Source organism: Populus alba, chromosome 5, assembly GCF_005239225.2.
Source record: "Populus alba chromosome 5, ASM523922v2, whole genome shotgun sequence".
Taxonomy (NCBI): Eukaryota; Viridiplantae; Streptophyta; class Magnoliopsida; order Malpighiales; family Salicaceae; genus Populus; species Populus alba.
Window position 1 is genome coordinate 17,750,798 of NC_133288.1, and position 11,301 is coordinate 17,762,098.

The following is an 11,301-nucleotide window of genomic DNA, read 5'->3' on the forward strand; positions in this document are numbered from 1 at the left end:
TCTCCTGCATTAACATTGTATCAATGCTATAATATGATGCGTCAGTCTCAACTATGAATGGTTTGTTCAAATCAAGTAAGGATAGGACTGGAGGATTAACCATTACCTCAAATGATTCAAATGTAGAAGTAGTGTCCTAGTCCCAACTAAATGTATCCTTTTTTAGGAGCTTAGTTAAAGGTCTGCATATAGTCTCATAGCTCCTCACAAACTTCTTGTAGTAACCAGTGAGTCCTAAAAACTCACACAACTGCTTGATGTTCTATGATAACAACCAATCCCTTATAGCTTGTATCTTTTTAGCATATGTAGCCACCCCTACCTTAGAGATAATATGGCCCAAGTACTCAATCTTGTCATTATCGAAAACACATTTACTTTCCTTCGTCACCAACTTGTTTAACCTGAGTAATTCCAAAACAACCTGTAGATGCTCTAGGTGCTTCTTGAAGCTTCTATTGTAAATCAAAATGTCATAAAAAAACACTAGAAAAAACCTCCTAAATTGAGCTCTAAACAAGTTATTCATTAAGCTTTAAAAGGTAGCTAGAGCATTGGTAAGACTAAATGGCATCACTAGAAATTTGTAAAGTCCATTGTGTGTTATGAATGTTGTCTTATAGATATCCCTGGGGCTCATCATAATCTGGTGATAGTAAGACCTTAAATCAGTTTTTTAGAATACAACAACCCCTGTTAACTCTTCTAATAGCTCATCTATTAAGGGTATAAGGAACTTGTTTTTAATTGTTAACTTGTTGAAAGCCCTATAATCAACACACAACCTTTAAGAGAGGTTTTTTTTTTTTCCCTTTACATTACCACTAGTACTTGGTTAAACTATATTGGAATCAAATATTTTAGAGATAATTTTTTCCACTTTATCTTTCTACAAATTAGAATACTTATATGGCCTAAGATTAATAGGCTAAGCTCCCTCTTTTAAGGGAATAGTATGGTCTTCAAGTTTAAAAGGGGTAAACCTACTAGAAGGGTGAACACATCATGGTAAGTGTGAAGTAGTTTTTAGATATCTTCTTTTTCCTCTTCTTTTAGATTTTTTTCCCACTGGTAACGTATTCATCTCAGCACCTGTATTAGGAATCATCATCAAGTTATATTCATTGATATCTACTAAGCTTTCATTTCTATCCAGTAACCCACTCATCTATCCAAACAAAATTGATTACAACTTCACAGGTTATTCCCCTTTTAGTGTTATTCTTTGTCATTGCTAGTTGAAACTCATCCATATACTCCCATAATTACATATAATGTCCCCTAAAGTGGCCGACCAATGAATGTCTAAGATCATATTGCAAGCATCCAACTCCATCATAAACACATCAACCATATAGTATATTCCTTGTATTTTCCACCTAAATTCCTTATAGATTAAAGTGCATAACATTTTCCCCCCATTAACATCATTAACTATTACAAAGTTTATAAGTGTCAATGCACATTGTAACTTGTTAGCCACCCGTGTATTCATGAAATTGTGTGTGATACCAGAGTCGATTATGATGAAGATAGGCAGCTTATTCACAGTCACTTCAAGGCAGCTAAGGACTCCTTCCAATGCATTCATAGAGATGTGAGGGTTAGTGATTTCTAGATTATCCCTTTCCCTTACAGTCTCTATTTCAACATTTTCCTCCTTTTCTTCATCTTCCACTATGCATTTAGAGTATAGTCTTTTTGTTTTGCATTTGTGACCCAGAGTGAATTTTTCACCACACCAAAAACACAAGCCTTTAGCCTTTTTCTCTTCCATTTATATGTTATTGATAGTTCTAATGGGTCTCATATTAGGTTTGATAGGGAAATGAGGTTAAGGGCTAGGTAGTAAGCCTAAGAGTTTAGAAGTCTTTGGGGAAAGATTTATGTAGGTATAGGGTTTGATGTTGGGGTGTTTTGTGCTAGTTAATGATGCATACAAGTGTGCTGGGTGTTTGATATGGTGTTTTGGATCTCTTGTATATGATAATATTTTCTTATAAAATGAGACAGGTTAGAGCTTGTTTAAAGAGATTTTGGTTCAAACATCTTAACCAAATTCTTTATCTCTATCTCTAGCCCACCTAAAAAGAAAACCAAGGCATACCTTTCATTTTATCTCTGCATGATTCCATAGTATATCGAAGTCTTTAATAAGTCGCCTCCTTGTTTCAAATCCTTTAGCTTTTTTAAGGGATCCTTCTAACCACCAAACCTTCCACATATTACTTCTACATATACATTTCATGTCACCACTCTACCACCACTACTCCACATGAATTTGTGATGCCAATACAGTGACATACCATCCAAATAGTAGGATCATAGTTAATGTTTTTCTAGTTCCTGAATATCTTATATCTCAAAGTATTGGTTGTATTTATACAACCATTTGTAAATGTCTTTTTCCCCTTCAAAAGATGGAAAGTCATGCCTAGGTTTATGGAATTTGTAATGCCATCTATAATGCCAATCACTCTTCACGGCCAACCCTTCTTAAGAGATGTGTAGTTGTTATCGGTTATTACTTGACTCTCTTGTAGATACCTGCAACTTTTATAACAAGGTATTTTGTTGATGAGAAATGCTAGTGATCAACTCCTTCAACCTCATTAATCTTATGTCGCTAGCTAAATGTTATTGCTCTTCTTGTTCCAATAACCTCGTCATCTTATCATTCCACTATGTCTGCTGTTTGTTAGAGGTTTCCATAACGTCTTTTAATTTCTTTAGATCTTGAGATCCAATATTAGGAGCCATTTTTTGGTCTAAAGATAAGAAGCTTTGATACCACTTGAAGCAAGTATAAGACCACTATCTATAGGTAACAACCTGATTAAGAATCCTTTAATATGTATTAAACTCAATGGAGTGATTTCTCTAGTATCTGGTTTACTGAGGAGAAAAATAAATTAGGAAAGAGAGGCTGACTGAGGCGAGAGAGAGAAGAAGAGAAAGAAAGAGAGAGAAAAGGAATCCACAAAAGGAATTAACAATTATCCTCATTCATTTTTATGTGTGGCATTCTATTACAATTGCCCAATTGCCAGTATATGTAGGCAAAGCAGAAGATGGTGCTGGCTTCGACAACCTTCTCAGTAATGAGAATTACAATATATTAAAACAGTGCATATAAGTAAAGGCAAGACATGAGCTTAACATGGTGTGTTTTGATGGTAATAGTCATTTTTTCCTTCTGTTCATCTCACTTCTCTAGTAAATTCTTCATAACTAAATTTACCTACAATGCAGTCCTTGAGGGATCGACTTAAAATGAGATGTAGGATATAAATGAAAACCAGAATAAAATAAGAGGGGAACAAAACCAAAGTAAGATAGATTTTTGGATACTCTTTCTAAAAATACATTAAAAATCATAACATTTTGAGTCGCTATTTGAAAATGAGCCTTAAGACTAAGGCAAAAATAATAATTTCTTGAAAACTTTAAGTTGGGTCATAGCCCCGCCTAAATTAGTTTGTTTTTGCACTTTTGAAAAAACATTAAAATTTTTTATTTTTTTGCTTTAAATTAATTTTTTTGAGTGTTTTTTAGATATTGTTTTGATGTACTGATATCAAAAAATAATTTTTTTAAAAAAAATAAATAAAGCATTATTTTAATATATTTCTAAGTAGAAAATACTTTAAAAAACAAATATTACCACACTCCTAAACATTTTTTAAGGCTCTATTTAAGGATGAAGTTACGGTGTAACCTCAACCCATTAAGAAAAACCACAACTTCAATTCAAAACGAGATATGAATCATGATTTCAACAGGTTAAACATAAATTGTCTAATCATATATAAATTTGGTTGTAGGGATGGTGAAAATTGATCAAACCCATTCTAGTGGTCAGCTAGCATAACTGTTTTTGTTTTTTCCATGAAATTCCTTGTAGATGTTGGGAATTGCCAGCTGATCATTAATTAATTTTGAAGTATTAACCGAAACCATAAGGTTAAAAAATAAAATTCCTTGAAGGACACCTATCAATGAACATTAAGTAAACAAAAGCCATTTTGTTGTTAATTTGTTTTGATTGATGTGCATGGATGAAAAATGGAATAACAGAAATGTTGTCGCCGACAGAGATTGTGACCCTATGGACCCTGGAATAAATAGTATATGTTATCTGCATTAACTCACTTCCCATCTTTCTTTCTTGTTATGATACTGTTCATTCTTTTTCGATTAATTTAATTGATCGGTACATCCAAAATCAATTTAGATGGAAAGAAAAGGATTTACGATTTTGTAGTGTTCCCGTTGGCAAAATAGATTCAAGTTTTGGAATCTTCTTATAATGTGAAGTCACACAAATTTGGTGAAACCAAAGTTGGAAAATGGATCTATTGCGAATCAATAAAATATATCATAGTAATATGGTGGTCAGTGATAGAGAACATTTCTATTTCCGGCTTTTTAAAAAAAATCTTTTTTCCTTGGTTATGGGAGTGCCAAAATCCATGAAATCATAGAAAAGGATGGTGCTAGGGGATGATTTTAGACGCCTGAATGTAATAAAAATTCTGATTTCTTTCCATAATACACCAATTTAAGTATGAATAAGTGATCTATATCATCTAAAACTCAAATGAAAAGAACTTGAGTGAAGAATATTGATGATTAATTAAATGGAAATTGTGTTAGTTTACACCATAGTTTTTAAACCCAACCCGGTGGTTAACCCGGTATAATAAGCGGGTCACAGGTCAGATGGGTGACCCGGGTCAGCCCGGGTCAACCCAAAAAAAAAAAAAAAAACTCTGCTTTTTGAAAGGTTTTTCTCTTTCCATATTTTCCACTCTCCATTTGCTATGTTTGTGCTGTTCATTGGCGTCAATCTACACATTCTGAGCAAAGTAACATAAAAAAAGACTTGTTTTTTCCCCTTCAATCCCTCTCTTTCTTCTTCAAATTCTCACTTTACCGCTACCTTAATTTGGGACGACAGAACAAAGAGAGAAGAGAGCTGGAGAAAGAAAAGTGTTTTTTTTTTTTTTTTTTTTTCTGATCTGAAAAAATATTTCAACTTGAACGGGTCCAAGAATTCCTCCGCTCTGTAAGCTTTTTCTTATCTCTTTCTTTCGTTCTTTCGTTATTAATTTAACTGATTGTTTCCAGTCACTGTCACTTCTTCTTGTTGCTTAATAATGGCTTTACCTGGTAATCCACTTCAACAACAACAAGAAGGTGGGAAAATAATATGGGGAGGAGGAGGTTTAGATCTAATAAACTGTTCAAGCTCTTTTCTTCAAATCTTATGAATATGATGCAACCCCATATCTAACAGAACAACAACAAGGTCCTTCTCCATCTCCCAATAGTAACACTACCAGAAGCTACTTTTAATGGTAAAGGGAAAAAACAACATCGTTTCACGTGCGTGCGTGTATATGTATAAAAAAACATGTCGGGTCTCAATCGGGTTCCGGGTCAACCCACCGAGTCGACCGGGTTTTGCCGAGCCAATTCGCTGATGGGTTTTTACTTAGACCTGGACCGGTCCCAGGCCTAGGTCGGCCCGCCGGGCCGGTCCGGGTTTAAAAACTATGGTTTACACATGATTTGTTTGAGAATCATTCAGGGGAAAGGTGGTTTAAAAACTATGGTTTACACATGATTTGGCAGAAGCAGAGATGGTTTTGTTCTGCTAGAAATACATTTTCGATAAAGATCTATAGGTTACAAAAGAATGGAAAAAAAAGGAAAAGCAATGTTTACTCTATTTTTCTTATTTTCTTCATGAGCAAGATTATTGGGTTTTAGATTACTAGTCTCTTCCTGTTCCATTTATATCGAATCTCCTTCAACAATTCTTGTTAGAGAATAATATAAATCATATTCTGGAACCTCACCTAACAGTTTAAGCTATTGGGTTAAGATGATTCTTTGACATGGTATCGGAGCCTTGATGACCAAGCGGTCTCAAGTTCAAATCTCACCATTCCTATTTATTTGATAAAAATTAAGCACAAGGTAATGTGGGCCTGTGCAAGTTTCAAGCCCAAAGGGCTTTCATTTGAGGGGGTGTTATAGAATAATATAAATCATATCCTAGAACCTCACCTAACAGTTTAAGCTATTGGGTTGAGATGATTCTTTGAAAATATCTTTTATCTCCTGGTGTATGTTGATGATATTCTGCTCATGGGTAGCAACTCTGCTATGCTCCATCACCTTATACAGTTACTCAGCTCTGAGTTCAAGCTTCGTGACTTAGGTGTTGTTCACTACTTTCTAGGTATTGAAGTTCAGTCTACCGATATGGGTTTAATGTTGCGTCAACATAAATATATTCTTGACATCCTCACCCGAGCTGGTATGACTTCCTGCAAACCAGTTGATACTCCAGTCTCCCCTTCAAAATTCATTTTATTACCAGATCATTCATTCTCTGATCCTACATGATTTTGTCAAATTGTGGGTGCTCTTCAATATCTTACCTTCACCCGTCCAGATATATGCTTTAGTGTTAACAGAGTCTGTCAGTTTATGCATGCTCCTACAGATTCTCATTGGGCCGCTGTCAAACGTATTTTACGATATCTTAAAGATACGACATCTTATGGTTTCCATATCACTCGAGGCTCCTCTTTTGCTCTACATGGCTTTACAGATGTAGATTGGGCTGGTAGTATTGATGATCGCAAGTCTACGGGCGGCTATCTTGTATTTTTTGGTCAGACGCTGATTTCTTGGAAATCCGGCAAGTAACGCACTGTTGCTCGCTCCTCTATTGAGGCTGAGTATAAAGCCCTTACTGATGGTACCGCTAAAGTCATTTAGCTTCAATACTTGTTAACATATTTGCAAGTTCCCTCAGTCTCTGCCCCTACCATTTGATGTGATAATCTTGGTGCTACCTATCTCTCAACAAATTCTATCTTCCATGCTCGTACTAAACATGTTGAAGTGGATTATCACTTTGTCTGTGACCGTGTTGCCAAGAAAGAAATTCAGATTCGTTTTGTTCCCTCTCGGGATCAACTTGCTGATGTCTTCACTAAACCGCTTCCTGTTACATCCTTTACTGCTTTTTGATTCAAGCTTCGAGTTGATCCCCCACCCTCAGCTTGAGGGGGCATATTATAGAATAAGATTCTAATATAGGATGCTGTAATCATTACAGTTACTGCAGTGTTCTGCTGCCTCTATATAAATAGAAAGGTTGGCTAAGGCACAACCCAACACATTCCATTATTCTCAACTGTGTAATAGGATTCTAATAATTCTTTATATATATAATAATCAAATAAATTGAAATCATATTTTAAACTTAAAACTAATCCACACTAAATAAATCTATCATCTACACAATTAGATTATGCCTATTTATATAAATATATACAGGTTATGGTCATGAATGATGGTTATGATATGCACGCGTCATGACATTGATGGAGACCCTCCTCCATTAACAACTTGTATTCATTAAATATATACAATAGGCAGAAAAACATCACAGATACAAGAAATAAGACATTATACGAAGACAATATAAATACGGGAATGCTCCTCCGACAATAGTTCTCCCCGGCATATCTGCTTTACAGTCAGTTTTGGCACCCATATATCTAAAACTGAACCGGAGAGACATAACACGATGATAGAGTGCAATATTATTAATGTAGAGCTCAGAGCCAGAGGGAGTGACACAGAGAGAAACAGGGTCCTACTCCCACCTGCAAGAGGACGCGTAAAGCGGAAGATTTTTAGAAGTCTCTTTCATGGCCTTAAAGTTACAGCTAGAGAGATAAGTCGTCGTCTTGTTTGTAAATGTATTGGATAGGGTTCTTGCTAGTCGTTATGAATCTGTGATGGCAGCATGATGCATAACAGAGCCTCTAAGCTCCTTGCAAAACAAGTTTGGTTTTGTCTTGGTGACATATGCCTTAGAATTGTCCAACTCCATGGCACCATAAAAAGGATTTAGCGAACTTCTGATCTCCTCTCCACCTATTCATCAATCCTTATTGTTTATGGAATTGTATATCCCTAATTAATTTGTTTCCAGAATACTATATACAGTCCTTTCGAATTACTTGAAGTCCATTCCTATATGTTTGCGTGAGCCACTGCTCTTGGTGTTCATATAAAAATATAATTAGTTTAATTTGCCTCTTATCTTATGGTTCGCGTGTATGCTTAATTAATTTGTTGCCCATATTTTGAATCAAGAGAAACAACTTCGAAGTAAGAGATGAGTGATGGAAATTACAAGTATGTTTATCCATATAGAAGTTTTACGAAACCTCATTGCTCGTATCAGACCATGCATGTTGTGGATGGTTACGAGGTCCTAAAATCGATTTTGTTCGTGGAGCTTGAGAAGTGCTTACGAAATGCACGAGACCATACTACAAGACGATCGACATCTTCCAATACGAGAATCGCCTCCTAGCTTCTTTTGCAGCCTTAAAATTAGACACATCATCCGTACCAAATAATAATCACAAAACAGTGTTTTAAACTGTTTATGAAGTTAAAGTGTGAAAGAGGCAGGAAGGTTCCTCCTAAAGCTAGCATTTAACGGGTTGCATATTGCCTCCCAAGGCTGTGAAGAGCACTGAATAGCTCATGCAGCCTCTCCCTCTCCCTCTCCCTCCCTCCCTCTCAAAATAATGGATAAAAGGATCATAATAAAAGATATCGTGGGATTACAAAATCTATCCCAAAAAGCAGTAGTTGCCATGAGAAGGAATGATAAGAAGAGGATCCACTCGCCGCCAGTCAGAGGAAGCATTAAACGCAAGATTTTTAGCCTTGTTTACAAAAAACTGAAGCTTGCAGGCCATAATGCCTCCACCTTATCTTCTGATCAAGACCTGCAGCCAGAGTTAGCCCTGCATCTTTCATTTCCGTAATGTTTCATTGTTTCTTTTCTTAAAAATCTTGATATTTATTGCTTCTTCCTCGGTGAAATTATGATGTAAAAACGAAGGGTTTTATGATCAATTTCAGTATGCAGTGGATGAATGATTGATTAAGAGAAGGATCGAGTCAATTACTTTAATTAATTTCTTCCTTTAAAACATTAACTTGATGAATCTCTGAGTTTCTTACTACTCCAAGAAATATTGAAGCCGCATCTAATTACATAAATACCTGAATCTCACACGTTTATGCTTATGTTTGAGCATGTATCATGAAGGGAGGTCGTCTAGATTTCTGTGGAGACCTCAATTGGGAGATTTGTTCTTATCACCTCCAAAAATCTTTTCTTTCTGCTGCTGGTATTATAGTGATATGATGCTACATTCCATCAAAGAAATCTATATACAGACCTTCCCAGCTGATTTCTTTTTCCTTTTCATGCATAAGCAAAGGAAGATTTATTGATCTGCGTACGTGATAATGAACCAAGAAAGTACCCTTCATCATCATGGACGAAAACCCTCCCAATTAATCAACACCAACCTACATGCCAAAGTAAGAAAAATAACATAACAAAGCCTAAAATTTGTCCTTTAATTTGTAATAAAATTTCTCTGTGGATTAATTTAATTAACGCATGTCTCGACCGATATATATGACCATGAACTAGAGAAAAAGATTGATGTGTTTATATATAAAAGAAGGAAAACTATAAAGAAAATAAGTTGGTTAAAATATGATCTTATATAGCTATGTTGATTTATTAATTTGATCAGCAGCTAGTCCTTGATTGCTTAATTAATTGTTTTAATTTGGATATTGCTCTCATATAATCCCATAAATGTATTTGACATAAATCTACAAATTTGTGTCCGTGTATGTATATTTTAAATCTAGGGTTTCTTGCCAATCTACGCTGTACCTTTTGCCCTTGCAGGTTAAGTTGGAACTATCATAACAGTTCTCTTTTGATCAGAGAGTTGGTCAAGAAGCACGACATGTTCATGAACAAAGAGTTCAAAGAGACACCGGGAAAGGGAAAAGGCCCCGGCAGTGGTTTCTTATGATATATGTGTCCATGTAAGAAATGATAGCAATACTTCCCAATCCTATCTACAGGTTTGCTTTGTAATATCCCGTGTTAAAGAATAATATATATTATATTTTAAAATTTTACTTAATAATTTAAATTTTTAATTTAAAATAGTTATTTGATAAAATGTCAAAGTTTTAGTGACCAAATAAATATCATTAATAGCACAAAGTAAAGGCCTATACAAGTTTCACACTCAAATAGATTTTACTTGAGAAGATATGTTAAAGAATAATATAAATTATATTTTGAAGTCTCATATAATAACTTAAGATTTTATGTTGAGATGATTCAAAATATAATTAAAAGCACAATGTAGTAGATTTGTACAAATTTCAAGTTTAAATAGCTTTCACTTGAGAGAATGTGTTAAATAATAATATAAATTATATATTTGGAATCTCATATAAGTTTAAGTCTGTTAAGAAAATAATCAAGACAAATATCTAAATAAAATATAATTAATAGCACAAGGTAGTTGTCATATACAAGTTTCAATTCCAAAAAACTCACTTAAAAGAAATATAAATTATATCGTAGAGTCTCATCTAACAACTTAAACTTTTAGGTTGAGATGATTATTTGATACATTTTAACCTAATTTGGTGCAACTATGAAGAAAATAATCAAGATAAATATTTTTTATTATTTTTTAATTAATAAAAGAAAGAAATCAAGGAATTGAATAAATCAAAACAATCAAAAAAATTATTTTTATCATCTAATAAAAAAATATGATCAAGCATTTTGTATAATTTTCTTTATTTTATTTCCTTATATGTCTTGTTGCAAGACTATATAAACTTTACATGAGTTTAATGTAAAGCATATAATCTGTTTATCGAACAATATCATTCTTTTCTATTTTAAATTTTTATATGCTATCAAAGTCTTAATTACTAACGAGTTTGAATCACATCATCCAATTCTAATTCATTTAAAAAAGATATGCTAAAGAATAATATAAATAATATCTTAAATCATTATCTGACAACTTAAACTTTTAGATTGAAATGTTTCTTAAGCTTTCAAATATTTTATTTATTATCTTTTTCAATGATACATTAATTCATCTTTCTTTAAATCTTTGTTGTTCAAATAGGTTAATTCATCTTTCTTTAAATCTTTATTGTTCAAATAGGTCAAACTATCACCGACAATGTTATAAAAACCATCATCAAGCCTTTTAAGATTTTTTTTTTCTATTTCAAAGTATTTACTTCTTGTTTATTGTTATATCTAATTAATAAACATAAAAGTTTAACTTGGAATTTGATTCATGATACATTTACGTTATGTTTTTGTGGTTGTAAGCATGCGATAAG